This window comes from Loxodonta africana, chromosome 5 (genome assembly GCF_030014295.1).
Source record: "Loxodonta africana isolate mLoxAfr1 chromosome 5, mLoxAfr1.hap2, whole genome shotgun sequence".
In the NCBI taxonomy this organism is placed as follows: domain Eukaryota; kingdom Metazoa; phylum Chordata; class Mammalia; order Proboscidea; family Elephantidae; genus Loxodonta; species Loxodonta africana.
The window spans coordinates 134,019,294-134,046,314 of NC_087346.1; the positions used below are offsets into that span (position 1 = coordinate 134,019,294).

Consider the following 27,021-nt stretch of genomic DNA (forward strand, 5'->3'; position numbering starts at 1 on the left):
ATGGGTTTTTACCTCCTCCCTCCTCATGTCTCCCTCGCCACATTCAATTCCTGAGTGACCTAAAGCTAGGTGTTGTGTAGAGGAGGCATAGGCAGGCTGGTCAGGGAGACACATTTTTGCTTGAGGCCAAAGTCATGGTTGTTGTTGTTGTTAATTGCCTTCAAGTTGGCTCCAACTCATGGTGACCCCATGGACAACAGAATGAAACATTGCCTGATCCTACACCATCTTCATGATCTTGAGTCCATTGTTGTGGGCACTGTATATTTTGAGTGCCTTCCACCTTAGGGGCCTGATCTTCCAGCATTCTATGGGACCGTATTCTGTTGTAGGGTTTTCACTGGGTAAATTTAGGAAGAAAGGTGTCAGTCCTTATTTTTCCTAGTCTGTCTTAGTTTGTAAGCTCCGCTGAAACCTGTCCATCATGGGTGACCCTACTGGTATTGAAATACTGGTGACGTAGCTTCCAGCGTCATAGCAACACACAAGCCAGCACAGTACAGCAAACTAGTTTTTGGACGTGGCTCGTCAGTAGTGTGACCTGAGGCCTCTGCTTGCATGTGCCTTATTGGAAGCTGTGGAGAAGAATGTTTTCCCTTGGGCCAGATGTGCATATGGCTGAAGACGGGGCTACAAATATAGGCTGAAGGCAAGAATTTCCACTCCTCTATTTTCCCAAAGTGGTTTCTTTTTGGACACAAACTTCCATCTTCCTTAAATTCCCAAATTGAGTAACTACTTGGAAGGCTTTCCTGGTTGTTTTATTTTAAAATTATTTTTCCAGCTGTAATTTTTCTTCAATCTGGAATTTTACTCTTTTTTACTTGGAACTTCATTGTAAATCCAAGGTTAAGATCAGACTTATGAATAGCCTTGTGTACAGCAGGCGTTTGGGTGTGCCATGTTCTAAACTTGAAATAGGATCCCATTTAGACGACTCCATAATTCCTCGGCACCTCAGTTTACCCCTTTCCGTTGAAATCAGAGGTAATAATAGGAAGGCCAGGGGCAGACCTTCAGATGGAAGGAGATGATAAATTTAATAGTGCCTTTAAGGTCAAGGACAAGGAATGTTCAAAGGCATATAAAGGCATTTGGAGAGCTTCTTGGATATTTGATAGCTTTGGCAATACCTTAGTTTGTTCAATTACAGCTTGTGGGTCTAGAAATAGCTTCTAAAACTATCTGGTCATTTTCCACTTGGGGAATTGTGGTAGGAGGGAGAAACCATCCCTTATGCGACTCAGATCAATGTTTTATTTTGTACAGGGATGTGACTACGAAAACAGATTAATCACATTTTGATGATTCTGGTATATTGTTGTTATTAGCTACCCTTGAACCAGCCTCTAATTTGTGGTGATTCCATGCTCAATGGAAGGAAACATGCCCGGTCCTCTGCCATTCCCACGAGCTACTGTGGACTGGTCTGTTGTAATCCATGGGCATTTTTGTTGGCTGAGTTTCAGAAGTAATTCATCAGGCCTTTCTTCCTAGTCCATTTTAGTCTGGAAGCTCCGCTGAAACCTATTCAGCATCATAGCAACATGCGAACCTCCGCTGATAGACAAGTGGTGGCTGCAATGCGGGTCACTGACCGAGAATTTAACCCAGGTCTCCTGCATGAAAGGCAAGAATTCCACCACCAAACCACCAACGCCTCATAATTCTGGCTTATGTACATCTAAAAATGTGATTTTTCTTAACTATTAGTGAGACAAGCGTTTCAGGGAAATGGGTCTAGGAGCATATGTTTTGTTTTGTGTTGCTTCAACCAAATGATTTGGTGAGTCATTTGTTGGGCATTTCCCTATGGATTCAGTGTTGTTTTCCATTGTGTTCCTTAAGCCCGCCTTCTGGGCCACTTAGTTGGGTCTCTTCACCAGACTGTCTGGGGACACATTAACTCCTGCTTCAGAAACTTTGTTCCTGATTAGACATCCTGTTGACTTGTCTCTCCCCTTACACCTATCCCCCAACTCAATCCAGCTTCAAGGTCCCCATGAATCTTGGGTCACTCAAACCATCCTTGACTTGTCCAACATCCCAAGATTTCTCCCATCTTTGAACTCCTGTTGGGATAACCATCAATACCCGATCTTTGCTTTTCATCTCTGATGACTTCCTGCAGTTGTACAAATTTTTCTTGAGGGAAGCGACCATATCTTATATATCTTCTATATTTTCAAAATGCCTAGACCGTGGGGGCATACCCCAGCAATATTGATTGATAAGTGGTTGACAGGCCTTAACTGGGCCTACAGTTTGCACATCTGTCTACAAGGAGCTTCCCTTTATCTTTGTGAGGTTTGACCAGAGTTTGCCCTGAGTCTTACCCAATTACAGAGAAAAATAGCTTTTAAAGTAGGAAGCTAGTTCTGTGAATCCACATTTCCTTTGTTGGGCAATGAGCTAGCTGCATATGGCATAACTTTTGCTGACACACACCGTACTCATTTTTTTTTTTTTTTTTGTTTCATGTCAGAAAAAGACTATTTCCATTCAAGTCACAAGTGGTGAAGGGTGATGGTGGTTTCTCTGTGACCCCAGGCGAGTCATTTCATCACCTTCAGCTACAGTTTCCTCTCTTGTACGACTTTTCCAGCTCCAAGGTTCAGCAAGCCTATGCTTTTATGGCTGCTCGACTCTTTCTAACATCTCATCTAACAGATTTATTTGTATTTCAAAGGGAAGGACGCCAAGCTGCCCCTTCATTCTCTGCTCTGTATCTGACGTTGATGGATGGAGCTAATGATGTTACTAACCAGTCCCTGGGCCGTCTCTCTACAGTGACTGTAGCTCCTTATATCCCACTAACTAAGGCTCAGACCCTACCTTGAGGGTGGTGGCATTAACTTGTTCCCCGAGGATCATCTACAGGTTCCCGGTTTTGAGAAATTTGTTCTGCTAATCTTTCTGCCCACCACTCTGTATGTTTTTGGTAATACAGAATCTTCTGCCTGTGGTTTGAAAACTTGGGCCAAGTCAATTCTTCTTCTGTTAGAGCCTTTGGAAAGCCCAAGACACATACCAGCAACTAGTAAAGGCTTTGTTAGATGCTCTTTCTCTTTCTTTTATGTAATTGAGGGCAATAGCAAGGCTGTTAGCCATAATTTTATGAGCTGTTGCCTATGTTTCTGCCATGTCATTTTTGGTGTGACATCTTGAAGACAGATGTCCTGGGTAGAATAATGAGTTGATTTTTCACTCCTCAAAAGTTGGCCCTTGTGCTGGACTGGGAGTAGAGGGAACCACCCTATTAGTGGAAATGAATGTTGACATCCTAATAAAAAGAATAGCCAGTCTGCTTTCTGTCATGATTGAAGAGAGAGCTAAAGTTTGGTCTAATTAAGGACTATCTATTATCTAATTGCTAGGAGCACTGGTGGCACAGTGGACAGTGGTCAAGAGCTATAGTTGCTAACCGAAAGGTCGACTGTAGGAATCTGGCAGCTGCTCCTTGGAAACCCTATGGGGCGGTTCTACTGTGACCTATAGGACTGCTACGAGTCAGAGTCAGCTTGATGGCAACAGGGTTTTTTTTTTTTTTAGTTGTTATGTTTAATAAACTAAGACAAAGAAATTGTGCTGTGGAATTTTTAAGAAGTGATTTGATTGGATGCATTTTGGGCTTCTAAAGGATTTGCATCATTTTTCCCTAAGAAGGCATTGTTCAGTAGAAAGTGACATTGGGATTATTCCTCCCTGTTAAGCAAATTCAACATGTGATTTATGTGCTTATGTTTCTGTGCGCACTCAAGGAAGCAATCCTCCTTTGAAACTTAGAAAATAAGGAGGCCAAAAAAAAAAAAAAAAAAGAAAGAAAGAAAGGAAAATCAGCATTTCAGAAGAAAGTAAAGCTGTTTGGATTAGAACTGAAGCCATGTGGGGCCCAGAAATCTTGTAGTGTCCTGTCCATTTAAAGTCCTTCTTTAAATAAATGTGCACATGCAGGAGACAGAGAGAGAGAAGCCATCCATTTGGATTCAGCGTCATGTCAGCCTAATTATATTAGACAATGGTGAGCTCAGTAATTCCACTTTTCATCCATTGCTGTGGGAAGTTCATTATTATCTGTTTCGAATTATTGTTCATTTCAAGAGCCGTACGATGAAAAAGCACAAAGACTTTGAATGAGCACTTGGTACCTTCCCCAAAAGCTTTGTGAAACATTTCTTTGGAAACATTTCTGCTGAGGCTGTGCCTTGGTTGTGAGTGGGCACAGGGGATGGGCGGCTGTGCTTCCCCTTTTCAAGTTTGTTTACCTTAAATACATCTCCATGGAAACAAGGTCTGCTGCTGAGCTGACTTTAGGGTTGCCCATAAGAGGAATGAACAGAAAAACCGAGCTAAAATGCTCATACAATCCACAAAAGGTCAGCCAAGGCAAAGAACTAAGGTTCATTGAGGCCCTCTTCAGGACTGATGATTTTAAATAAGTTTTTTTTTTTTTTTACATTTAACCCCCACAGTTCAGTGCTATTATCCCCCTTTTACAGATGAGGGCCTTGAACCTCTGAACATTTACTCAAATAGTAAGTAACAAACCCAAATTTGAACGCAGCCCTGTCTCATTCTGATGCCCACGCTCTTTCTATAAAACCACATTGCCAGTCGTTTCAACCTTTCCTCTCACCTCCCCCAAGCATTTTCCAGAACTATATAAAAAGGGACCAACCCTGATGTTATCTTCTTTTGGGTAAATCAAGTGCTTGTGAGGAAAATAATGCCAGGAAGAAGGAAAAGTAGTGACCTGGATACTCCAAAGACGATATCAGGAACGGCAGCATCTTGACAAATTGCCCACAATATTTCTGGAATCTCAGGCTGGTAGGAAAGCTTCATTTAACTAACAATCTCTTGAGTAGGAAGGCATCCATTTACCATGTTTTTGCTGTGCTTCACTTTGAAGATAAGACAGGCGGTAGACTGGAAAGAATCCCATAGACCTGCGTTCAAATCTTGGCCCCACCACTTATAACTTGCAAGACCCTGAGTAACATTTCTGAGCCACAGATATAAATACCAAAACCAAAAGCCAGTTGCCATTGAGTTGATTCTGACTCATGGCGACCCTATGTGTGCAGAGTAGAACCTCACTGCAGAGGGTTCTCACGGCTGTGAGTTTTCAGAAGCAGATTTCTGGGCCTTTCTTCCATGGCGCATCTGGATGGGTTTGAACCATCAACCTTTTGGTTAGTAGCAGCATGCTTAACTGCACCACCCAGGGGCTCCCAGATGTAAATAGGGTATCTTTATGGGGCAGGGGCTGGCCTCCAGGTGCTCCCAGTAGGTGACCGTAGACAGCACCCTTGACATCTCCACTTATACCCATGATCTCTATCTCAGACATATACAAATATTCAGCTTGTAGAGAGGGTCAACAAGGGCTTCTAGGAAAGGACTCACCCTAAGGAAAGTAGTATGGTATGGAAACACATGTCCCACAGCCAGGCCTGGGTGTTGGAGAGGAGGTAGGGACCCAAGTACTGTATCGTGGCTGGCACTAGAGCTCGTCAGTTTAAAAAGCTTTGTCATAAACTTCACAGCACTTTACAGTCTAATCAGATGATTGTGGGACCCCCTAACTTCCATGGAAACTGAATGCTATGTAAAAAGAGCACTCTTTTCTTTATTTCAGGAATGACATACATCTCTGATGCTGACATACAGGGATTTTCAGCTCTAATGATAACTAAGCGATGGCCATAGAGGGAGGATCACTAGCTTAGTGTGGCCTCTCCATGGAAATGTCAGGACCTGAGGCCAAAAATCCTACCTCTGTGGGTCACAGATGTGATTGGACACCTAGGTAGGGTCCATGGATATGTCTAAGCAGCCCTGAGTTTTCCCAGAAAAAATAGGGGGAAGGCAACTCTTATGGATTGAATTGTGTCCCCCCAAAATATGTGTTCAATTCCAGCCCTTGTACCTGTAGATATAATCCTGTTTGGAAATAGGAATTTTCTTTCATTATGTTAATGAGATCATAGTAGTGTAGAATGAATCCTAAACCTAATCAATTCTGAGTTATAAAAACACTAGGATAGACACATAAGGGGAAGACAAATGTCATGTGAAGATTGTCTACAAGCCAAGAAATGCCAAGGAACCAAAGAACACCAGGGGCTACAGATGAAGATTGCTGGCAACTACCAGAAGCTTCTAGAAATAGACAAGAAAGGGCCTCTCACTAGAGTCACACCCTGACTTTGGACTCTGGCCTTCCGAACTGTGAGAAAATAAATTTCTGTTCTCTAAAGCCACCCACTTGTGGTATTTGTGTTATGGCGGCACTAGGGAACTAAGACAGCAACTCATTAAATATCGGCCTTCTTTTGGCCAGGGAAGTAGGAAATTGGAGTCATTGAATTTAGTGTGGAGATGATAGTGAGACTAGTCTACAATGGCTTACAAACATAAGATGCTCTGGATATAGGTGACTTGAGGTAAGCCACCTATTACTGAGATGACAGAACACAGTGCCTGGCCTATAAACCAAAACCAAACCCATTCCTGTCAAGTCGATTCTGACTCATCACAACCCTATGGCCCAGAGCAGGCAGTAAAAGTTAGTGATCTTTATCTTTCCAGGGCATAAGCAGGGGTTGGCAAAGTGAGCAAGTCCTGGAGCTTTGCTGTGCTGACCCACATCTCACAGGATTTAAGCCAAAAGATCAGCTGTCAGGGTGCAGTCTAGAAGAAATACTAGACTCTGGATGAGGAGACGAGGTACAAGTTCAGAAATTAACTGGAAGGATCTGAAATGAGAGAGACCAAGTCATGAGGCATCCAACTGGGAGAACTGGAGCAGGCAGAAGAAATTTAGGAAGGTGGAGAAATTTCACCAAAGTCACACAGCTCATTCAGGGCCAAGCAGGACTAGAGCCTAATGGCTCTCTTTCTTTCAACTTTTTATTTTGATACGATTTCAGACTCACAGAAAAGTTTCAAGAAAAATACAAAGAATTTATATGTATCTTTCACCCAGATTTCCCAAATGTTAACATTTTACTACTTTGCTTTATTCTCTATCTCCAAGGTGTCCCTGGGTGGCACAAATGGTTTAGTGCCTGGCTATTTGTTAGCCAAGAGCCACCTACAGATGCCTTGAAAGAAAAACCTGGCAACCTGCTTCTGAAACGTAGTTCTAGTCTGAAACATATAGGGTCGCAATGGGTCAGGGTAGACTTCATGGCAATAAGTTTTGTTATCTCTATCTCTATCTCTATATTATCTATGCTGTTGTTATGTACCATCAAGTTGGTTCTGACTCAATGACCCATGCATAACAGAATGAAATATTGCTTGGTCCTATGTGATCCTCACAATACTAGATATGTTTGAGAGATCTTCCTCTACCAAGCAGATGTCCTTCTCCAGAGGCTGGTCCCTCTTGATAACATGTCCAATGTAAGCAAGTCAAAGTCTTGCCATTCTTACTTCAAGGAGCATTTTGACGGTACTTATTCTAAGACAGATCTATTTATGTCCTCATTACATTTTTTTCCAAACAGTTTAAGACATGATGCCCCTTTAAATATTTCAGTAGGTATTTAATAAAAGCAAAAACATTCTCTTTATTAACCAGAGTATAATGATCAAATTCAGAAAATTAACATTGATACACCATTGTCCCCCATTTGTCTGTCAGTTTGTCATACTGTGGGGGCTTGTGTGTTGCTGTGATGCTGGAAGCTATGCCACCGGTATTCAGATACCAGCAGGGTCACCCAGGGAGAACAGATTTCAGCTGAGCTTCCAGACTAAGACAGACTAGGAAGAAGGACCCCTCAGTCCACTTCTGAAAAGCATTAGCCAGTGAAAACCTTATGAATAGCAGCAGAACATTGTCTGATATAGTGCTGGAAGATGAGCCCCGCAGGTTGGAAGGCACTCAAAAGCTGACTGGGGAAGAGCTGCCTCCTCAAAGTGGAGTCGATCTTAATGACATGGATGGAGTAAAGCTTTCAGGACCTTCATTTGCTGAAGTGGTATGACTCAAAATGAAAAGAAACAGCTGCAAACATCCATTAATAATTGGAACCTAGAATGTACGAAGTATGAATCTAGGAGACTGCATCTTACATACCTTTGGACATGTTGTCAGGAGGGATCAGTCCTTGGAGAAGGACATCATGCTTGGTAGAGTACAGGGTCAGCGGAAAAGAGGAAGACCCTCAACGAGGTGGATTAACACAGTGGCTGCAACAATGAGCTCAAGCATAACAACGATTGTAAGGATGGCTCAGGACCGGGCAGTGTTTCGTCCTGTTGTGCATAGGGTCACTATGAGTCGGAGCCAACTCGAAGGCACCTAACAACAACAACACATCATTGTCAATTAAAAGGCCTTATTCAAATTTTACCATTTGTCCCAATAATGTCCTTTAAACCAAAAGAAAGTCCCAGATCATGCATTTGCATTCAGTTCTTATGTTTCTTCCTCTCCTTTGACCTGCAAGAGTTCCTTAGTCTTTGTCTTTCATGACAGTGACTTTGAAGAATACAAGCCAGTTATTTCACAGAATATTTTTTAATTAGGGTTGCCTGATATTGCCTCATGATTAGACTCTGGCTATACATTTTTGGGGTTGCAGCAGTACGTCAACAGGGAACTGCCAGAAATTCAAGCCAGATTCAGGAGTGGATGTGGAACGAGGGATATCGTCGCTGATATCAGATGAATCTTGGCTGAAAGCAGAGAATACCAGAAAGATGTTTATTTGTTTTATTGACTATGCAAAGGCATTTGACTATGTGGATCATAACAAATTATGGATAGCATTTTGAAGAATGGGAATTCCAGAACACTTAATTGTGCTCACGTGGAAGCTGTACATAGTCATTCGAACAGAACGAGGGCATACTGCATGGTTTAAAATTAGGAAAGGTGTGTGTCAGCGTTGTATCTTTTCACCATACTTATTCAATTTGTATGTTTGGCAAATAATCCAAGAGGTTGAACTATGTGAAGAAGACTGTGGCATCAAGATTGGAGGAAAACTCATTGACAGCCTGCGATATGCAGATGACACAATTGCTTGCTGAAAGCGACAAGGACTTGTAGCATTTACTGATGAAGATCAAAGATTACAGCTTTCGGTACTGATTACACCTCAACGTAAAGAAAACAAAAGTCCTCACCAAAACCAAAAAACCAAACCCACTGCCGTTGAGTCGGTTCCAACTCATAATGACCCTATAGGACAGAGTAGAACTGCCCCATAGAGTTTCCAAGGAACGCCTGGTGGATTTGAACTGCCGACCTCTTGGTTAGCAGCTGTAGCACTTAACCACTACGCCACCAGGGTTTCCAAAAGTCCTCACAGCTGGACCAATAAGCAACATCATGATAAACAGAGAAAAGATTGAAGTCAAGGATTTCATTTTACTTGGACCCACAATCAACAGCCATGGAAGCGGCAGTCAAGAAATCAAATAATTCATTGCATTGGGCTAATCTGCTGCAAAGAGCTCTTTAAAGTATTAAAAAGTAAAGACGTCACTTTGAGGACTAAGGGTTGCCTGACCCAAGCCATAATATTTTCAATCACCTTATACGCATGCAAAAGCTAGACAACAAATAAGGAATACCAAAGAAGAACTGATGCCTTTGAATTATAGAGTTGGCTAAGAATTATGGTTACCTGATAACACGTACTTTGGACATATTATCAGAAGGGACCAGTCCCTGGAGAAGACATTGTGTTTGGTAAAGTAGAGGGTCAGCAAAATGAGGATGACCCTCAATGAGATGGATTGACACAGTGGCTGCAACAATGGGCTGGAACATGTCAACAATTTTGAGGATAGCACAGAACTGGACAGAGTTTGGTTCTGTTGTACCTAAGGTCGCCATGAGATGGCACTGACTTGACGTAACCTAACAACAATAACAACATACATTTTTGGCAGAAATAACACAAAAGTGATGCTGTGTTCTTCCTGGTGCATCGTGTCAGGAGGCACATGATGCTGATTTGTCTTATGGCTCTTAATGTTGACTTTGACCGCTTATTTAAGGTGTCTGCCAGGTTTTCCACTGTAAGATTACTCTTTTTTCCTTTGTTATTAATAAGAACCTGGAAGTAGATACTTTAAGACCATGCCAATATTCTGTCACTTCTCAAACTTGCCCTCTACTTATAGCATCCATTCAGCTTGAATCAACTGTCACTATGATGATGGCCTTCACTGTGTGATGGTTAGTTTTATGTGCCAACTTGGCTACCCTTTGGTTCCCAGTTGTTTGCCCAAACACGAGTCTAGTTGCTGTCATGGAATAGTTACGTGTGATTAGATCAGTTGACTTTGGGTAGAGCAGGTTACCTTTTGTAGTGTAATATAAGGTAATGTAATTACCTTCCATAAGGTAATCTAATGTAATATAATCAATCACTCAGTTGAGATCCAAAAAAACACACACAAAAAAATGAGGCCATACCTTTGAAAAGTGAATCCTAAACCTAATCACTTCTGAGTTGTTAAAAGACCAGAATAGACAAAAATACATGCACAAACAGGGGGAGTGAGGGTATGGGGAGAGAGATGGTGTGTGAGGATGGTCTACAAGCCAAGAAGCCAAGACTGTATACAAGGAGGGAATTGACACAGCCGAGAAACTGATTTGGACTGTGAGAAAATAAATTTCTGTTCTTTAAAGTCACCCAATTGTGATATTTCTGTTATAACAGCACTAGGAAACTAAGATACTCTGCTTTTTCCAGTCTCTATGCCTTACGTTATATACTTCTTCTTTCCTGAAATGCTTCATGTCCCTGAATATTTACCAAAAATTTCATTCAAGACCCATCTCAAGATTCATGTCCAAGAATCTTTTCCTTGATTTTCCACAACCTGCAGTGACCATTCTCCTGCCCCGCTTTGCCCTTCTGGCTTCAAAATGTTTCTTAGTTAGAGATATTTCTTGAATACTTGCCTTTTCCTTACAACACGACTAGGACCATACAATATTTTATATGTGGTTCCCAAACTATCCATGGTGAAGGACCAGTTTTTTTTAATTTCTAAAATACTGAAGAAAAATACCTAGTCCCGCTGTGTATGACTCACCATGCAAGTTCAACAGCACCCAAATTGGTCTATACCTTGTTCAATGAGACAGGTCCACTGGTCATGTCCTGGGATGTCATGGCAAATGTAAATTGTCCTACAAGTTTCTAAACCCTCCATTTCCAAACTTAACATGGACTGTGATACTTTAAGTAACATGTTTAAGAGTGCCTTCTCCTCTTCTCTCCCCTTTCCTCACTTCCAGAACCAAGAGAGGTTTATAATGGTAATCAGGTGAAACAGAAAATTATTTTCCCATTTGCCCCCATTCCATTTAATTTCAACTAAGATTCCTCTTTGTGACATAACCATCTTCAAAGAGATCTGAGACCTCATGGGTAAAAAGTGATGGGCAGAAGGAGTTTGATGAATGTGAAGGGGACATTAAGGTTAAGGAAATTAACTCCTAACAGCATACTATTTTAAAGGAATAAACAGATCAGCATCCTCCATTTAGATAATTCAATCTACAACAATTAAATGAATGAAGTAACTCATTTTCCCACTCGATTTCTCTTTGTAAAAGCAGAGCTCCTCACCTGACACCCCCAATAGTCATAAAAGAAGGCTATTTAGATATATATAGATAGATAGATTTTCTATTAGGTATCACCCAGCCCCTGAAGTAGGCACTAGAGAAAAAGAGGTAAAGAAAGCACAGTCCCTGGAGCTGATGGTCTAGTCAGGAAGGCAGCGATAAGGCCTAATGTTTTAGTTATCTAGTGTTGCTATAACAGAAATACTATAAGTGGATGGTTTCAACAAACAGAAACTCATTCTCTTACAGTTTAGGAGGCCAGAAGTCTGAATTCAAGGCACCAGCTCCGGGGGAAGGCTTTTTCTCTGTCAGCTCTGGAGGAAGGTCCCAGTCATCAATCTTCCCTGGTCTAGGTCCTCTCAGCACAGGAACATTGGGTCCAAATGACTAGCTCTACTTTTTTCTGGTGGTAATGAGGTCCTTCTCCTCTCTGCTCACTTATCTCCTTTATATCTCAAAAAAGCCTGTAGATTGTGTCCTACCTCACTAACATAACTGCCTCTAATCCTGCCTGCTTAACATCATAGAGGTTAGGATTTACAACACATTGGATAATCACTTCAGATCACAAAATGGAGGACAGCCACACAATTCTGGGAATCACAGCCTATCCAAATTGACACACATTTTGGGGGGACACAATTCAATCCATGACACTTACCAAATAAAAAACTGAGTTGCACCTGGTTTTAAAACATATTATACCACCACAGTAGTCAAAACAGCCTGGTACTGGTACTACAACAGATACATAGACCAATGGAACAGAATTGAGAAACCAGACATAAATCCATCCACATATGAGCAGCTGATATTTGACAAAGGCCCAAAGTCCGTTAACTGGGGAAAAAACAATCTCTTTAAAAAATGGGGCTGGCATAACTGGATATCCATCTGCAAGAAAGTGAAGCAAGACCCATACCTCACACCATATGCAAAAATGAACTCAAATGGATCAAAGACCTAAATATAAAATCTAAAACGATAAAGTTCTTGGAAGAAAAAATAGAGACAACATTAGGAGCCCTAATGCATGGCATAAACAGTATATAAAACATTGCTAACAATGTACAAACACCAGAAGAGAAACTAGATAACTCCTAAAAATCAAACACCTATGCTCATTCAAAGACTTCACCAAAAGAGGAAGAAGATTACCTACAGACTGGGAAAAAGTTTTTAGCTATGGCATTTCTGATCAGCGCCTGATCTCTAAAATCCTCATGATACTGCAAAAGCTCAACAACAAAAAGATAAATAACCCAATTAAAAAATGGCCAAAGGATATGAACAGGCACTTCACCAAAGAAGACATTCAGGCAGCTAACAAATACATGAGGAAATGTTCACGATCATTAGCCATTAGAGGAATGTAAAGCAAAACTAAGATGAGATACCATTACACTCCAACAAAGCTGGCATTAATCCAAAAAACACAAAATAATAAGTGTTGGAGAGGTTGTGGAGAGATTGGAACACTTATACACTGCTGGTGGGAATGTAAAATGGTACAACAACTTTGGAAATTGATTTGGTGCTTCCTTAGAAAGAAACAGAAGTACCATACGATCTAGCAATCCCACTCCTTGGAATATATCCTAGAGAAATAAGAGCCTTTACATGAACAGATATACACATATCCATGTTCATTGCAGCACTGTTTACAATTGCTAAAAGATGGAAGCAAGCAAGGTGCCAATCAATGGATGAATGGATAAATAAATTATGGTATATTCACACAATGGAACACTATACATCAATAAGGAACAACGATGAATCCTTGAAACATAACATGGAGGAATCTGGAAGACATTATGTTGAGTGAAATTAGTCAGCTACAAAAGGGCAAATATTGCATGAGACCATTATTATAAGAGAACAGAAGAAAATATTCTTTGATGGTTACAAGGGGGGGAGGGAGGGAGGGAGGGAGAGGGGTATTCACTAATTAGACAGCAGAGAAGAACTATTTTAGGTGAAGTGAAAGATACCACACAGTATAGCAAATGTCAGCACAACTGGACTGAACCAAAAGCAAAGAAGTTTCCTGAATAAACTGAATGCTTCAAAGGCCAGAGTAGCAGTGGCATGGGTCTAGGGACCACAGTTTCAGGGGACATCTAGGTCAATTGGTGTAATAAAATTTATCAAGAAAACACTCTGCATCCACCTTTGGAGAGTGGCGTCTGGGTCTTAAATGCTAGCAAGCGGTCATCTAAGATGCATCGATTGTTCTCAACCTACCTGGAGCAAAGGAGAATGAAGAACACCAAAGACACAAGGTAATTATGAGGCCAAGAGACATAAAGGGCCACATAAATCAGAGACTACATCAACCGGAGACCAGAATAACTAGATGGTGCCTGACAACAACCGATGATTGTACTGACAGGGAATACAACAGAGAATTCCTGATGGAGCAGGAGGGCAGTGGGATGCAGACCTCAAATCCTTGTAAAAAGACCAGACTCAATGGTCTGACTGAGTCTCGAAGGACCCCAGAGGTCATGGTCCCCAGACCTGTTAGCCAACTCTTCAGACAGGGATTGGACTGGACTATAAGACACAAAATGATACTGGTGAGGAGTTACCTTCTTGGCTCAAGTAGACACATGAGACTATGTGGGCAGCTCCCGTATGGAGGGGAGATGAGAAGGCAGAGGAGGACAGAAGCTGGCTAAATGGACACGGGGAGTACAGGATGGAGAGGAGGAGTGTGCTGTTTCTTCAGGGGGAGAGCAACTAGGAGTACACAGCAAGGCGTATATAAATTTTTATATGAGAGACTGACTTGATTTGTGAACTTTCACTTAAAGCACAATAAAAGTAAAAATTAAAAAGAAAGAAAGAAAAAAAAAAAACCAAGTTGCCATCACGTCGATTCTGACTCATAGCAGCCCCATGTGTCTTAGAGCAGAACTGTGCTCCACAGGGTTTTCAATGGCTGATTTTTTTTGAAGGCATTTCTTCTTAGGTGCCTCTGGGTGGACTGAAACCACCAACCTTTTGGTTAGCAGTTGAGTATGATAATTGTTTGCACCACCTAGGGACTCCGGTAATGGCCTATGGGGGAGAAAAATGAGAGTGCTGAGATCTTAGGAGCTATTTGTGAATAAAGGCTCTCTGAGGAAGTGACCTTAGAAGTGAGAGCTGAAGGATGAGTGGGGGTAGAAGAGGGGGAAAGGGGAACACGCTCCCCCAGAGATGTCAGCAAGTGCAAAGGTGGGCGGGTGGGTCCACACAGTCAAAGAACTGCATGAGCGTCAGTGTGGCTGGAACACACAGAGAGGGGAAGGGGCCAGATGAGGCTAGGCCGATCAGGAGGGGCCAGAAATAGGGGCCTGGTGCAAAGGTAAGGGTCTGAGTCTTGGAGACATTGAAAGCTATTGAGATTTTGAACAGTAAGTAATAGGATCAGATTGCAGTTTTAAGGAGATCCCTCTGCTGTAGAAAGAATGTGCTGGAGGGGAGCAGAATGGGGTCCTGGGGACCAGTTAGACAGCTCTCGCCTCATCCAGGCCGGAGATGACAGTTGCTTGGATTAGACAGTGGAATCTCATGCTGTTTTCATCTTGGAAGGACCTTCCAAGAACAGAGCTAATTAAATCCTTGGAGAGATGAATGGCCAGTATTCTCATTTCTCAGGTGGGGATACCATTGGAAGGGGCCTTACTGAAGGCGTTTCTGCCCCCAGAGACAGTGAAGAGCTCAACTTCTTGGAGAAACAGACTACAGACCACATGGAGCCCAGGTGTGTGGTACAGGAAGATAGTTAGAGGACTGAATTCTTCCCTTAGAAATGATGAGAAAGATGCTGTTATAGTCCCATTTGCCCTTCACTCGGCTAACTAAAAGGTTGATAGTTCGAATCCACTCAGAGGTGCCTTGGAGAAAGGCCTGATGATCTACTTCTGAAAAATTGGTCATTGAAAACCCTATGGACCACAGGTTTGCCCCACACACAGGGTTGCCATGAGTTAAAGTCAACTCAATGGCACCTGGCTCTTTTTGACTTGCCACTGACAAAGAAGCCCCTTCTGCCCTTCTGACACTTCCACCCAGCAGATCTTGTTAGCGACAGGCCAGTAATAGGAAATACAAACTGAGTTTTGGCTTTGACCCTATGAACATCCAAGTTCCTAAAGTCTTGCTGATTGGGAGCAGAGGGGGAAGGGGGGCTAACAAGACAAAGTTTGAAGTACAGTAAGTATTAAAAGAAACACAGTGTGATGACTTTCAAGGAAAAAGGTAAGCCAGTTAGGGGTCATGTATACAAAATAAAAATACAAAATAGTTTCCCTTTAATACGCTAATTCTCAACCATAGTGTTCTTACACATTGGTGTGTTCCCATCAGCCACAAGACATGGTGCTAACAATAAAAATAAAATAAATAATAAAATCAATTATAAAATAATAAGGCAGTTATCACATATTGAGTATTTAGCATGTGCCAGTCACGCAACCATGCATTTGCCTTGCATAATTGGATCTAATCCTAAGAACAGACCCTTATGGTTAGAGTTTTATTATCATACCCATTCAGCAGATGGGAAAACTGAGGTTCAGAGAGGTTAAGTAATTTCCTCAAGGCCACACAGTTTATACCTGAGGGAGTCAGAACTGGAACCTGACACTATCTGACATAAAGCCTGTAATCTACTCCTAGCAATGGGGAAGGAAGGCATCAAGGCTTTTGAGTGATTGACTTCATTAGAGTGAGCTCATGGTTATCTGTGAAAATCACTCTCCGTTGCAGGCAGTTTGGCTTCCGTGAGTGGGGAAAGGAAGTGTGGCATCATGGCTGGTAGCTCCAGGAAATATGGATCAAGGGTGATCCCAGGGGAATAATACAGGGGTAAATCTGTCTCAGCACACCTCCATTCAGTTCTTAGTCTCCTTTCTTTCCTACTCCACATTCCCAAGCCTTCCCCAAGGGGCTCACTTGGTGTCCCAGGGAACTTTGTGGCTGCATGGCACTGTGATTCCCTGACTCTGAAAATGCCCAGTGTACATAATCTGAATCCTAGATGCAGTCTTCTGTTACGAAGTCTCAGGCAGTAAGGCTCGTTGGTACTTAGAAACTGAAAATAAACTTAGTAGCCCCTAACTTACTCCCCCTGGTCCAGTCTTCCCAAGGGCAGCTAGAGGGATCTTTCTGAAAGTCAGGCTAACAACGTTATTCACCTTGAGATTCCTCAATGGTGTCACTAACCCTTGGTAAGTAATTTGAATATCTTTTGGATCTGCTCTCTTTTCACTTCACCAACCTTGGCTCTTGGCACTTGACAGTAGCCCCCTCACTCCACCATTGTTATAGCTTGAACAGTGTCCCCTCAGAAAGTTTTGTTGATATCCTAACCCCCGTACCTGTGCATGTGATCCTGGGAAGAGGGGGTTTCTTTTGTTTTATTAATGAGGGCATTATCGCAGTACGGTGGGCCCTAAACCTGATCACTTCTGAGAGCTGTCTTATAAAAAAGGAGAATAGACACAGATACACACACTATGTGACCATGGAGACAGATGAATCTGCAAGCCCAGGGATGCCTAGGATTGCTAGGAGCTGCTAGAAGCTGAAATAGACAAAGAAGGTCCTTCCCTAGAATCACCCTTTCAATTCAGACTTCTAGCCTCCCGAACTGCAGAAAATAAATTTCTTTAACTCTGAGGTCACCCACATTGAAGTATTCTTTTTATGATACATATTTTTTGTGACAGCCATAGCAAACTAAGACAATCTCTAGCCATTCTCAGCCACTCCAGAAACCACTAGCAGTTCCCAAAATGCCCCTGTGTAGCCTCTCACCCCCTTGCCTTTGCATGTGATGAACCTACCTCCTGTAATGCTCTTTTTCCCTTTTCTCATCTTTACTTGGCCACCTCCTCCTCATCCTTAAGACTCAGCTCTGGAGTATCATTTTCTGGGGCACTTTTTCTTTCTCCCATCCTTACCCCTGTCTGGCTGGGTTTAGGTCTTCTCCTTTCTACTGTGGGCATGTTTCTATCCCAGTGTTTCCCCCATTATGTTACCTGATGCATGTGTGTGTGTAGTGTGCATATTTTCTGCTGGTCTCCCCCTTTCTTGTTGAGCCCCAGGTTAGTTGCGTGCACATTAAAGGCTAAGAAAAAGTGGTCTAGCTCTTTCCCAGGAAGAAAAGGAAATGGGTTAGATGAGCAGTTGCGAGTCTCTGCCAGCTTTGTTCAGCCATGTGCCCAAGGAGAGCAACAGAGCCTGCGTTTGAAGCCATGTCTTCTGATTCCAAACCTGTATTTTTCCCTATCCCAGCTGTCATGAATTGAATTGTGTCCCCCCAAAATATGTGTCAACTTGGTTAGCCCGCAATTCCCAGTATAGTGTGGTTGTCCTCACAATTCTACTCTGACACACACGGGATCGCCATGAGTTGGAATCAAACAACAGCAACTCATTGTTGTTATGAGTCTTGGGACATAAGCCTGGAGATATAAACTGGGGGTAGAATTTAATCTAGAAAGCAAATGAGGAACTATTAGATGCCATTACAGTTACGTGCTCGACTGCTAACCAGCAGTTAGAACCCACCCAACGGCTCTGTGGGTGAAAGATCTGGGGATCTGCTCCCATAAAGATTAAAGCCTAGGAAACCCTATGGGGCAGTTCTGTCACATGGAGTCGCTATGAGTTGAAAATTGATTTGATGGCACACAACAACAACAATGAAAGCATAATATTATAATGGTTATAATGGTAGGGAAACGGGCAGATGGGTCCTATTAGTGCTTTCCTGAGCACCCAGTAGTAGCCGATATTTGTGCCCACTCCCCAACTGGCAGGAGTGTTGACTGAGCTGGTGTTCCCGCTCCCCAGCTGCTAGGAATGTCGGATGCCAACAGCTCACAGCTGCCCCCTTCCCTGAGAATTGCCTTTGGCCAAACCAATAAGAGCTGCCTCGCTCAGAAGGATAACTCCTTCCTCACGCATGGCCCACTGCCCTTGGCTAATTGTAATGAGGCTTCAAAAGATGGGCAGCCTGGCCTCAAAGCAGGACCTATTCTGTGGTGTCACTCCGGTTCCTGAGCTGCCCGTGGGATCAGGCTGAACCAGACTCCGGCTGACTGCACATCTTGGTGAGCTCCTTCCTCTGCCCTCTCCAGCTTCCCTGACCTCTTCTCTCCTGAGAGCTGCCCTAGCTAATCATCTGCACTGCATCCCATCTCAAATGTGCCTCTAGAAACCTGACCTAAGAATCCACCTCTTCCAAGGAGAGCTTTCCCTCTTTTTCCCTCTTGATATTTTCTTCACTGTGTTATGTTTAGAATTGTGTCCACCCAAAATAGGTGTTGAATTTCTGGCCCATATACCTATAAGACATGATCTTTTTGGAAATAGGGCCTTTGTTTTGTTATGGTAATGAGGTAGTATAGGGTGGATCCCAAACCTAATCACTTCTGAGTTATAAAAAGAGAAGAATAGATATAGAGGCTGAAGACAGATGCTAAAGAACACCCCAGAACAACAAGGACTGGCAATAGAAACCAGAGATAAGAGAGAGGCTCACAGAGAGAATTCACACGGCTGAGACTCTGCTTTGGAATTTTAGCCTCCATTGTTGTTGTGTACCGTCGAGTTGACTCCAGCTCACAGCAACCCTATAGCCTTTAGAACTGTAAGAAAATAAAGTTCTGTTCTTTAAAGCCACCTACTTACGGTGTTTCTGTTACAACAGCACTAGATCACTAAGATAAACTGTGACTCAGGGCCCATGACACGACTTTTTTCTCTTCTCTAGGACTCAACCAGCAAGTGATTGCTGAAATTATGAGCGATCTGGTCCTGGCACCATGAAGACGGACGGCAGGACCAATGGACTTCAAATGCTTGGAGTGGTCTGTGGGACGGGGCTAAATGGAGCATGGCATAGGCATGGCACAGGGCTCTGGTGAGTATAAAGCCAGGGAAATGTATGATTTCTTATTAATTTTGAGTCTCAGTTGCAAGAGTCTGATACTCACTCAGCCAGTTAGAAACTAACAATAAAGTGATGATCATCAGGGCTGGGAAGAAGGCAGAATTGCATTTCCCCACCTAAATGGTTAAATGCTTGGCTACTAGCCGAAAGGTTGGCAGTTCAAGCCCGCCCGGAGGTGCACTCAGAAGACAGTGCTGGTGATCTGCTTCTGAAAGGTCACAGCTATGAAAACCCTATGGAAGTGAGTGGCCACATGCTTTGTTTTGGGCAATAAAATGTGAGCGGAAGTGACATGGCCTCTCCTGGATGGCAGCTTTAAGAGCCAGTGCGCACCTATTCATACTCTTCTCTGTCCTGGCAACCAGTGACATTAGAGATGACAGCTGCTCTGTCTGCCTGAATTGCTGGGTAACTATGACGAGGACAGCATTTGCTGAAGCAGAGTAGACATGTAGTATGAGCGAAAAAGAAAAATGGTTGTTTTAAGTCACCAAAACTTTGGGGTTGTTTGTTACTGCAGCGTACTGACTGATGTTAATATATTTTAAAAGTAGCAGCCAGCGGGGGGAGTTGGTGGTTCAGCGGTAGAATTCTTGCCTTCCATGCAGGAGACTCAGGTTTCATTCCCAACCAGTGCGCCTCATGCGCAGCCACCACCCGTCCATCAGTAGAGGCTTGTGTGTTGCTATGATGATGAGCAGGTTTGAGTGGAGCTTCCAGACCAAAACAGACTAGGAAGAAAGGCCTGGAGATCTACTTCTGAAAACCAGTGAATGAAAATCCTGTAGATCACAACAGTCCAGTCTGCAACTGATCATGGTAATGGTGTAGGACTGGGCACCATTTCATTCTACTGTGTGTCGGGTCACCATAAGTGGGGGTCATCATGATGGCAGCTAAAAACAATAACATGCTAACTATATGTCAGGCAATATTCTAAATGCTTTTTCCTTCATCATTTTTTCCTTTTGCTTTAGCTGCTCGACATTCAAGAGCAAGTTTCAGAGTCTCTTCTGAGGTCAATTTAGGTCTCTTCTTTCTCCCCTGTCTTTTTAACAACCTCTTGCTTTCTTCACGGATGACGTCCTTGATGTCATTCCACAACTTGTCTGGTCTTTGATCATTAGTGTTCAGCGCGTCAAATCTATTCTTGAGATGGTCTCTAAATTCAGGTGGGATATACTCAAGGTCGTACTTTGGCTTTTGTGGACTTGTTCTAATTTTCTTCAGTTCTGACTTGAACTTGCATATGAACAATTGATGGTCTGTTCCACAGTCAGCCCCTGGCCTTGTTCTGACTGGTGATATAGAGTTTTTCCACATCTCTTTCCACAGATGTAGTCGATCTGACTCCTGTTTATTCCATCATGTGAGGTCCATGTGTATATAAAAAAAAAAAATTTTTTTTTTTTTTTTTATATAGCCGCCATTTATGTTGGTGAAAAAAACTATGTACAATGAAGAAGTCTTGCAAAATTCAATCATGCAATCCGCGGCATCATTTCTATCACCAAGGACGTATTTTCCAGCTTCAGGAAAGGTGTGTGTCAGGGTTGTATCCTTTCACCATACTTATTCAGTCTGTCTCCTGGGCAAATAATCCAAGAAGCTGGACTACGTGAAGAAGAATGGAGTATCAGGATTGGAGGAAAACTCATTAACAGCCTACATTATGGAGATGACACAACCTTGCCTGATGAAAATGAAGAGGACTTGAAGCACTTGCTGGTGAAGATCAAAGACCACAGCCTTCAGTATGGATACACCTCAACAGAAAGAAAACAAAAATCCTCACAACTGGAGTGATAAGCAACATCACGATAAACGGACAAAAGTTTGAGGTAGTCAAAGATTTCATTTTACTCAGATCCACAATCAACACCCATGGAAGCAGCAACCAAGAAATCAAATGACACATTGCATTGGGCAAATCTGCTACAAAAGACCTCTTTAAAGTGTTAAAAAGCCAAGGGGTCTCCTTGAGGAATAAGGTGCGTCTGACCCAAGCCATGGTGTTTTCAATCGCCTCATATACATGCAAAACCATGACAATGAATAAGGAAGACCAAGGAAGAATTGACGCCTTTGAATTGTGGTGTTGGCGAAGAATATTGAATATACCATGGACTGCCAGAAGAATTAACAAATCTGTCTTGGAAGAAGTATGACCAGAATTCTCCTTAGAAGCAAGAATGGCAAGACTTCGACTCACATACTTTGGACAGGTTATCAGGAGGGATCAGTCACTGGAGAAGGACATCATGCTTGGTAAAGTAGAAGGTCAGTGGAAAAGAGAAGACCCTTGATGAGATGGATTGACATAGTGGCTGTAACAATGGGCACAAGCATAGCAACAATTGTGAGTATGGTGCAGGACTGGGTAGTGTTTTCTCTGTTGTACATAGTGTTGCTATGAGGTGGAATTGACTTGATGACACCTTACAAAAACAACAATAATTCTATTTGCTTCACATGTGTTAACTTAACTGAATCTTCATATCAATCCTATAAATTAGATACTATTACAATCCTATTTTATAGAAAAGGCCAAGAGAGGTTAAGGTTACATAACTAGTAAGCAGCAGATCTAAGATTCAAACCCAGGCAGTCCGGTTCTTAATCACGACGCATATCACAAAAATGATAATGGAATGCCTCCTGTGATTTGAAAGTCCAGAGGGAACATGCTTCAGGCACAATTGGATCCAGGTGCTCAAAATATATCAATCAGATTTGCTCTCTGTTCACTTCACCCTCAGATGCTCTGCCCATGAAGAAGGCAAAGATGGCCTCTTCAACTCTCCTGGTGTTAAAGCAGCTACAGCAGAAAGAACTTTTGCTGCCTAATTATTTAGCAAAAGGCCTTTAGGGTAATACCTTTCCTCCATTTCAGTGCCTGTCATCCAGTGGGGCTTTGCCTGAAGCAGGGCAAGTCGAGGCCGGGCAGGCAACAGCAAAATGCCCCCTGCACACAGGACTGATGGAGGCCATGGATAACTGAGAACGTCTGTGAAGAGGCCTAAGGGCCTGAGAACTTTAAAATCTGCAACTGCTAGAGTTATGAAAACTAAACAACCACCCAAGTGAATACCAGTTATATTGTCAGAAATCATTGTGGAATTCGAGGTGGCAAAATTCCACACTGGAAGTCCTTGGGCCTTGAACGCATATTGGAAGGATTTCTGGGTTTTGTTTCTTTGCTCTGAGTTTCTCTCTCCATTCCTCAGCTTGGGCTACATGTTCACACACACAGGTTTGCTGCTGTTGTTGTGTGCTGTCAAGTTGATTCCAACTCATGATAACCCTATATGACAGAGCAGAACTGCCTGATAGGGTTACACACATAGATACTTTCCCTTGACCCACAAACACGCACACACGCAAGTGCACACACACACTGACACACATTCCATTTGCTTTTGTGCTTAGCCTGGTAGTGGAAGAAGTACTGCATTAGGAATCAGGAGAGCTGAACTCTCATTCAGCTCCACCCCCTGAATTTGGGAATGCCACCACTTTGCTTTGGGTCTCAGTGTCCCCACCTGAGGAAATGTGGCCTTGAACCAGATGATTCCAGAGACCCTTTCCAGGGCTCACATTGCTCCTGGTTCCAGTTCCCTTCCTAGCTTCCTCGCCTGAACCCCACCTCTCCCCCTCCAGAGCCCTAGACCCTTTCCTGGCCTCAGCATAGCTCCATTCTTCCCTCAGGGCCTACAGTGCACCCCCTTCCTGCTGCCAAGTGGCCCTCACTGCTCAGCCCTACCCTGTCTTCAGCTCACTCAGGGCAGCTGCTCCCCAAGCTCTTGAGTCTGTCTTTTAATGAGGTGACATCATCCAGCTAATCATTCATGCCCCAAATGGGATCCCTTAAAGGCAGGAGATCAGATAAATACATACCCAGATAAAATAAAGCATACATAATGCAAAATGTCATTGTTGTCAAAGAAATACCCAAGTTGTCACTGAGGCCTTTGTCAAGAATCTTAACACACTTTGCACAGCTCTCAGCCTTAAAGAGGTCCTAAGTCTCTCCTCCTGAGGCAGGTGGTCCAGTGGTTCAGACACACCTGGAGTCTGGCAGGCCCAGGCTCAGTTCTAAGACTGGTCTGCAACTTAACTGCTTCTATCATTGGGTCAGACACTTAATCTCTCAATGATTCTCTGTTCCTTTATCTAAAATGGGCATGGTCACAATTGCCGTATTTATCTGCTGGAGCTGTTCAAGGGCTACATAAGATTGTGCATATTAAGTGAGGTTCTGGGTGATACAAATAGTTAAGTACTCAACCACTAACCTAAAGTTTTGGCTGTTTGAACCCACCCAGCAGTGCTGTGGAAAAAAGGCCTGGTGATCTGCTTCTGTAAAGCTTACGGCCAAGAAAACCCTATGGAGCCGTTCTACTCTGTAACATATGAGGTTGCCACAAGTCAGAATTGATTTGATGGCAATGGGTTGGTGTATGCATTTTTGCTATGTTAAGCACTTTTCTGGGTGCCTGGTTCGCAGCAGGAGCTCGTTGATTGTTGGCAATTATTATTTTCTGCAACAAGAAGCTACATGGAATATTATAGGGCTGTGAAAAAAAGACTTTGTCTATGTACAGCTAGGGATGTAGTGCTCAGTGACAAAACGAAGGTCAAGAACAGTGGATGCTGCTTGAAATCTTTTGTTTTAAAAAAGAGGGAAAATAAGAACTTATATTACAGCCCTAGTGGTGCAGTGGTTAAGAGCTACGGTTGGAACCAAAAGATCGGTAGTTCGAATCCACCAGCTGCTCTTTGGAAATCCTAAGGGGAAGTTCTACTCTGTCTTACAGGGTAGCTATGAGTCAGAATCAACTCAGTGACAATGGATTTGGTTTTTTAAGCATAAAGAAATATAAAAACACTAGTGACACAAGAAACTGATGATAATGGCGAGTTGTGGGAGAAAGGGCACTGAGCGAATGGGTGTCAGGGAGGGTTTTGCTGTACATCTCTTTACATATATGTTTAAATTTTGCTTAATGCGAACATATAACCTATTCAGAAAGTTAAATTTAAAAATTTTAGAGATAAAATAAAAGACACTCCCATTTACTTGCTGAAAGGTGTGTGATCACAGGGCTGGGAGAGAGGGAATCCTGGGCAAAGTTTGATTTTTCGCTCTACCAAACTCAGGAAAAGTCACCTCCAGCTACCTCAGAAAGTTATCAAGTGTCTTAGTTTCCTAGAGCTGCTAAAACAGAAATGGCACAGGTGGGTGGCTTTAACGGACAGAAATTTATTCTCTCACAGTTTAGGAGGCCAGAAGCCTAAACTCAGGGTGCCAGCTCTAGGGGAAGACTTTCTCTTTCTGTTGGCTCTAGGGGAGCTCCTTGCCTCTTCGCAGCTTCTGTTCCTTGGTTCCTTGGTGACATTCATGCGTCGTGTATCTTCCCCTCTGTTTCTGCTTCCTTCTCTGTGCCTAACGTGGACTTTTTATACCTCAAAGCTGCTTGGCTTAAGAAATACCCTACACGGATATGGGCTTCCTTAACATGAAAAGAAAAGCTCCATTCCTGGTTGGAATTACATCCACAGGTATAGAGGTTTAGGATTTACAACACACAATTTGGGGGACACCAATTCAAACCATAACACCAAGTAAAAGACTTAAATAGCTGCTGGTTTAACCCAGTCAGCAATTTCTGTGCGGAAGACGGAGCAAGTCTTATCTATCAGCTTAGGCACTGGTTTATGATTCATTGTTATCATCATCATCACCATCAATTATATGAAACGGAAAGTTTGTATGATGCTTTTAAATTTACACAGTGGTTTCACACATATTACCTCATTGAGTTCCCAACAATACCCTGAAATTCAGTTTTTATTCTCCTTATTACCTCCTCTTATGGCCTATAGTAGGTACTGTCTTTGTCCCTCTTGAAATTCCTGGGCACTCACCATTCCTGGTGGCTTCTTACTGTAAACACTGGGACCCCTTCCTGATGGCCTTCTCTGGCTACAGGCACTAGCTCAGCCTACGCACGGGGCAGCCAGTGCACCAAGGAGTTGATGCCCCTGGAAGCAGCCCTCAGCCCATGACTGAGGGGAGCTGGTAGCTAAATAGTCAAGGTTCCTCACTCTTTAGGCAGGACATCTCTGAGGCATGTTCTACACAGTCTCCCCAAGGTCCGTCTGTTAGGCTGGGTTTTCTAGAGAAGCAAAACCAGTAAAGCGTATGAATATATATACAGAGAGATTTATGTCAAATAAATGGCTCACATGGTTGTAGAAGATAGAACGTTCCCAGTGTGTGGGTTAGGCTGGAGGCTTCTCCTGGCTCACAGGCTATGGAAGTCAACAAATCCCAAGATGAGCAGGCAAAACTGCAGGTAAGCTGCTAGGTCAAGTCCCAAGAACCAGAGGTCAGACAAATAGGAGCCAGCTGTAGGATCCAGAGTGAGCAAAGCCCCCGAGCCTTGCCAAAAAGTCCACCTATATTGGACACAGGCCACATCCCAGTGGAAACTCCCTTTCAATTGATTGCCTACTCAGAGCAGATCCCTTCATAGAGGTGACCAAATTACATCAAATCTCATCATGGAGATGATTATACCATTGCACGACTGCCAAAATACATCATAACTACCAAAGCACTGAGAATCACAGCCCAGCCAAGCTGACACACAACCTTAAGGATCACAGTCCCCACTGGGATTCATCCTCAGTTGTCCTTTGCAGTAACCTGTTCATGAAAGCACAAGGTGTTGGCTTCCTTACCTTCCCTTTCTCACATCTCCCTCCCCCATTGGTGTTTTCTGTGATTAAGGCCGGATGAACCACCTGCTTTTATATCTTTGTCTCAGGATCTGCTTCTGGGGGAAACTCAACCCAAGTTAAAGGCACAGCACTAAGGAGTAAAAGAGCAGGAATCTGAACCCAGAGCTGACTCCAAAGCCCATGCTCTCTCTACCCTTCTTTCTACCGTTCTGTGCTGCCGTCTTCATTAGCTCTTCACAGAAGACAAAACCCGAGATCAAGAGGAGAGCAAATATTCTCTTTAAAAACCAGGCTGGGCAAAGCTAAAGAATCAAGCACTACAATTGGCTCTGAGCATTCCAGTATTCAAAGCAAAGAGAAACATGATTCTGGTTAATGAGCACGACAAGAACTTAAACTTGTCTTTCAGACCACATTTAAAAAATTGTGATTTTTTTTTTTCAGCCATTCATTTTGTGTTGGAGAAATAACTGTAAATATTCATCAGGACTTTTTCACAAATGTACTATTTTTGCTTTTCAAGTGACTTCTTTTCTTGTCCAAGAATTAAATCGTCACTTAAAATGGTCTATCATTTTCTTACAAAATCAGATAATCTCTTGAAAGTAGCTATATTTCGAGAACTGCAAGGGAGCTGCCATAAAACTTCTAGAAGAGCTAAAACATTTGGTCTGGGACCCTGCTGTATAAGTGGGAGGGGTCTGCCAGG

General features: G+C 42.9%; 1 long non-coding RNA gene across 9 annotated transcripts in view; it reads left to right on the plus strand.

Annotated features, from left to right (window-relative positions):
- LOC111751048 (uncharacterized) overlaps positions 1-27,021 on the plus strand; it is a 124,343-nt gene that overhangs the window by 45,216 nt on the left and 52,106 nt on the right. For 8 of the 9 annotated variants that reach the window (XR_010322139.1, XR_002786117.2, XR_010322141.1 and 5 more), the window contains 2 exons: positions 15,260-15,365; positions 19,386-19,535. This is a non-coding gene — a long non-coding RNA (uncharacterized LOC111751048). The remainder of the gene's footprint in view (positions 1-15,259; positions 15,366-19,385; positions 19,536-27,021) is intronic. The other variant, XR_010322143.1, reaches the window with a different exon arrangement.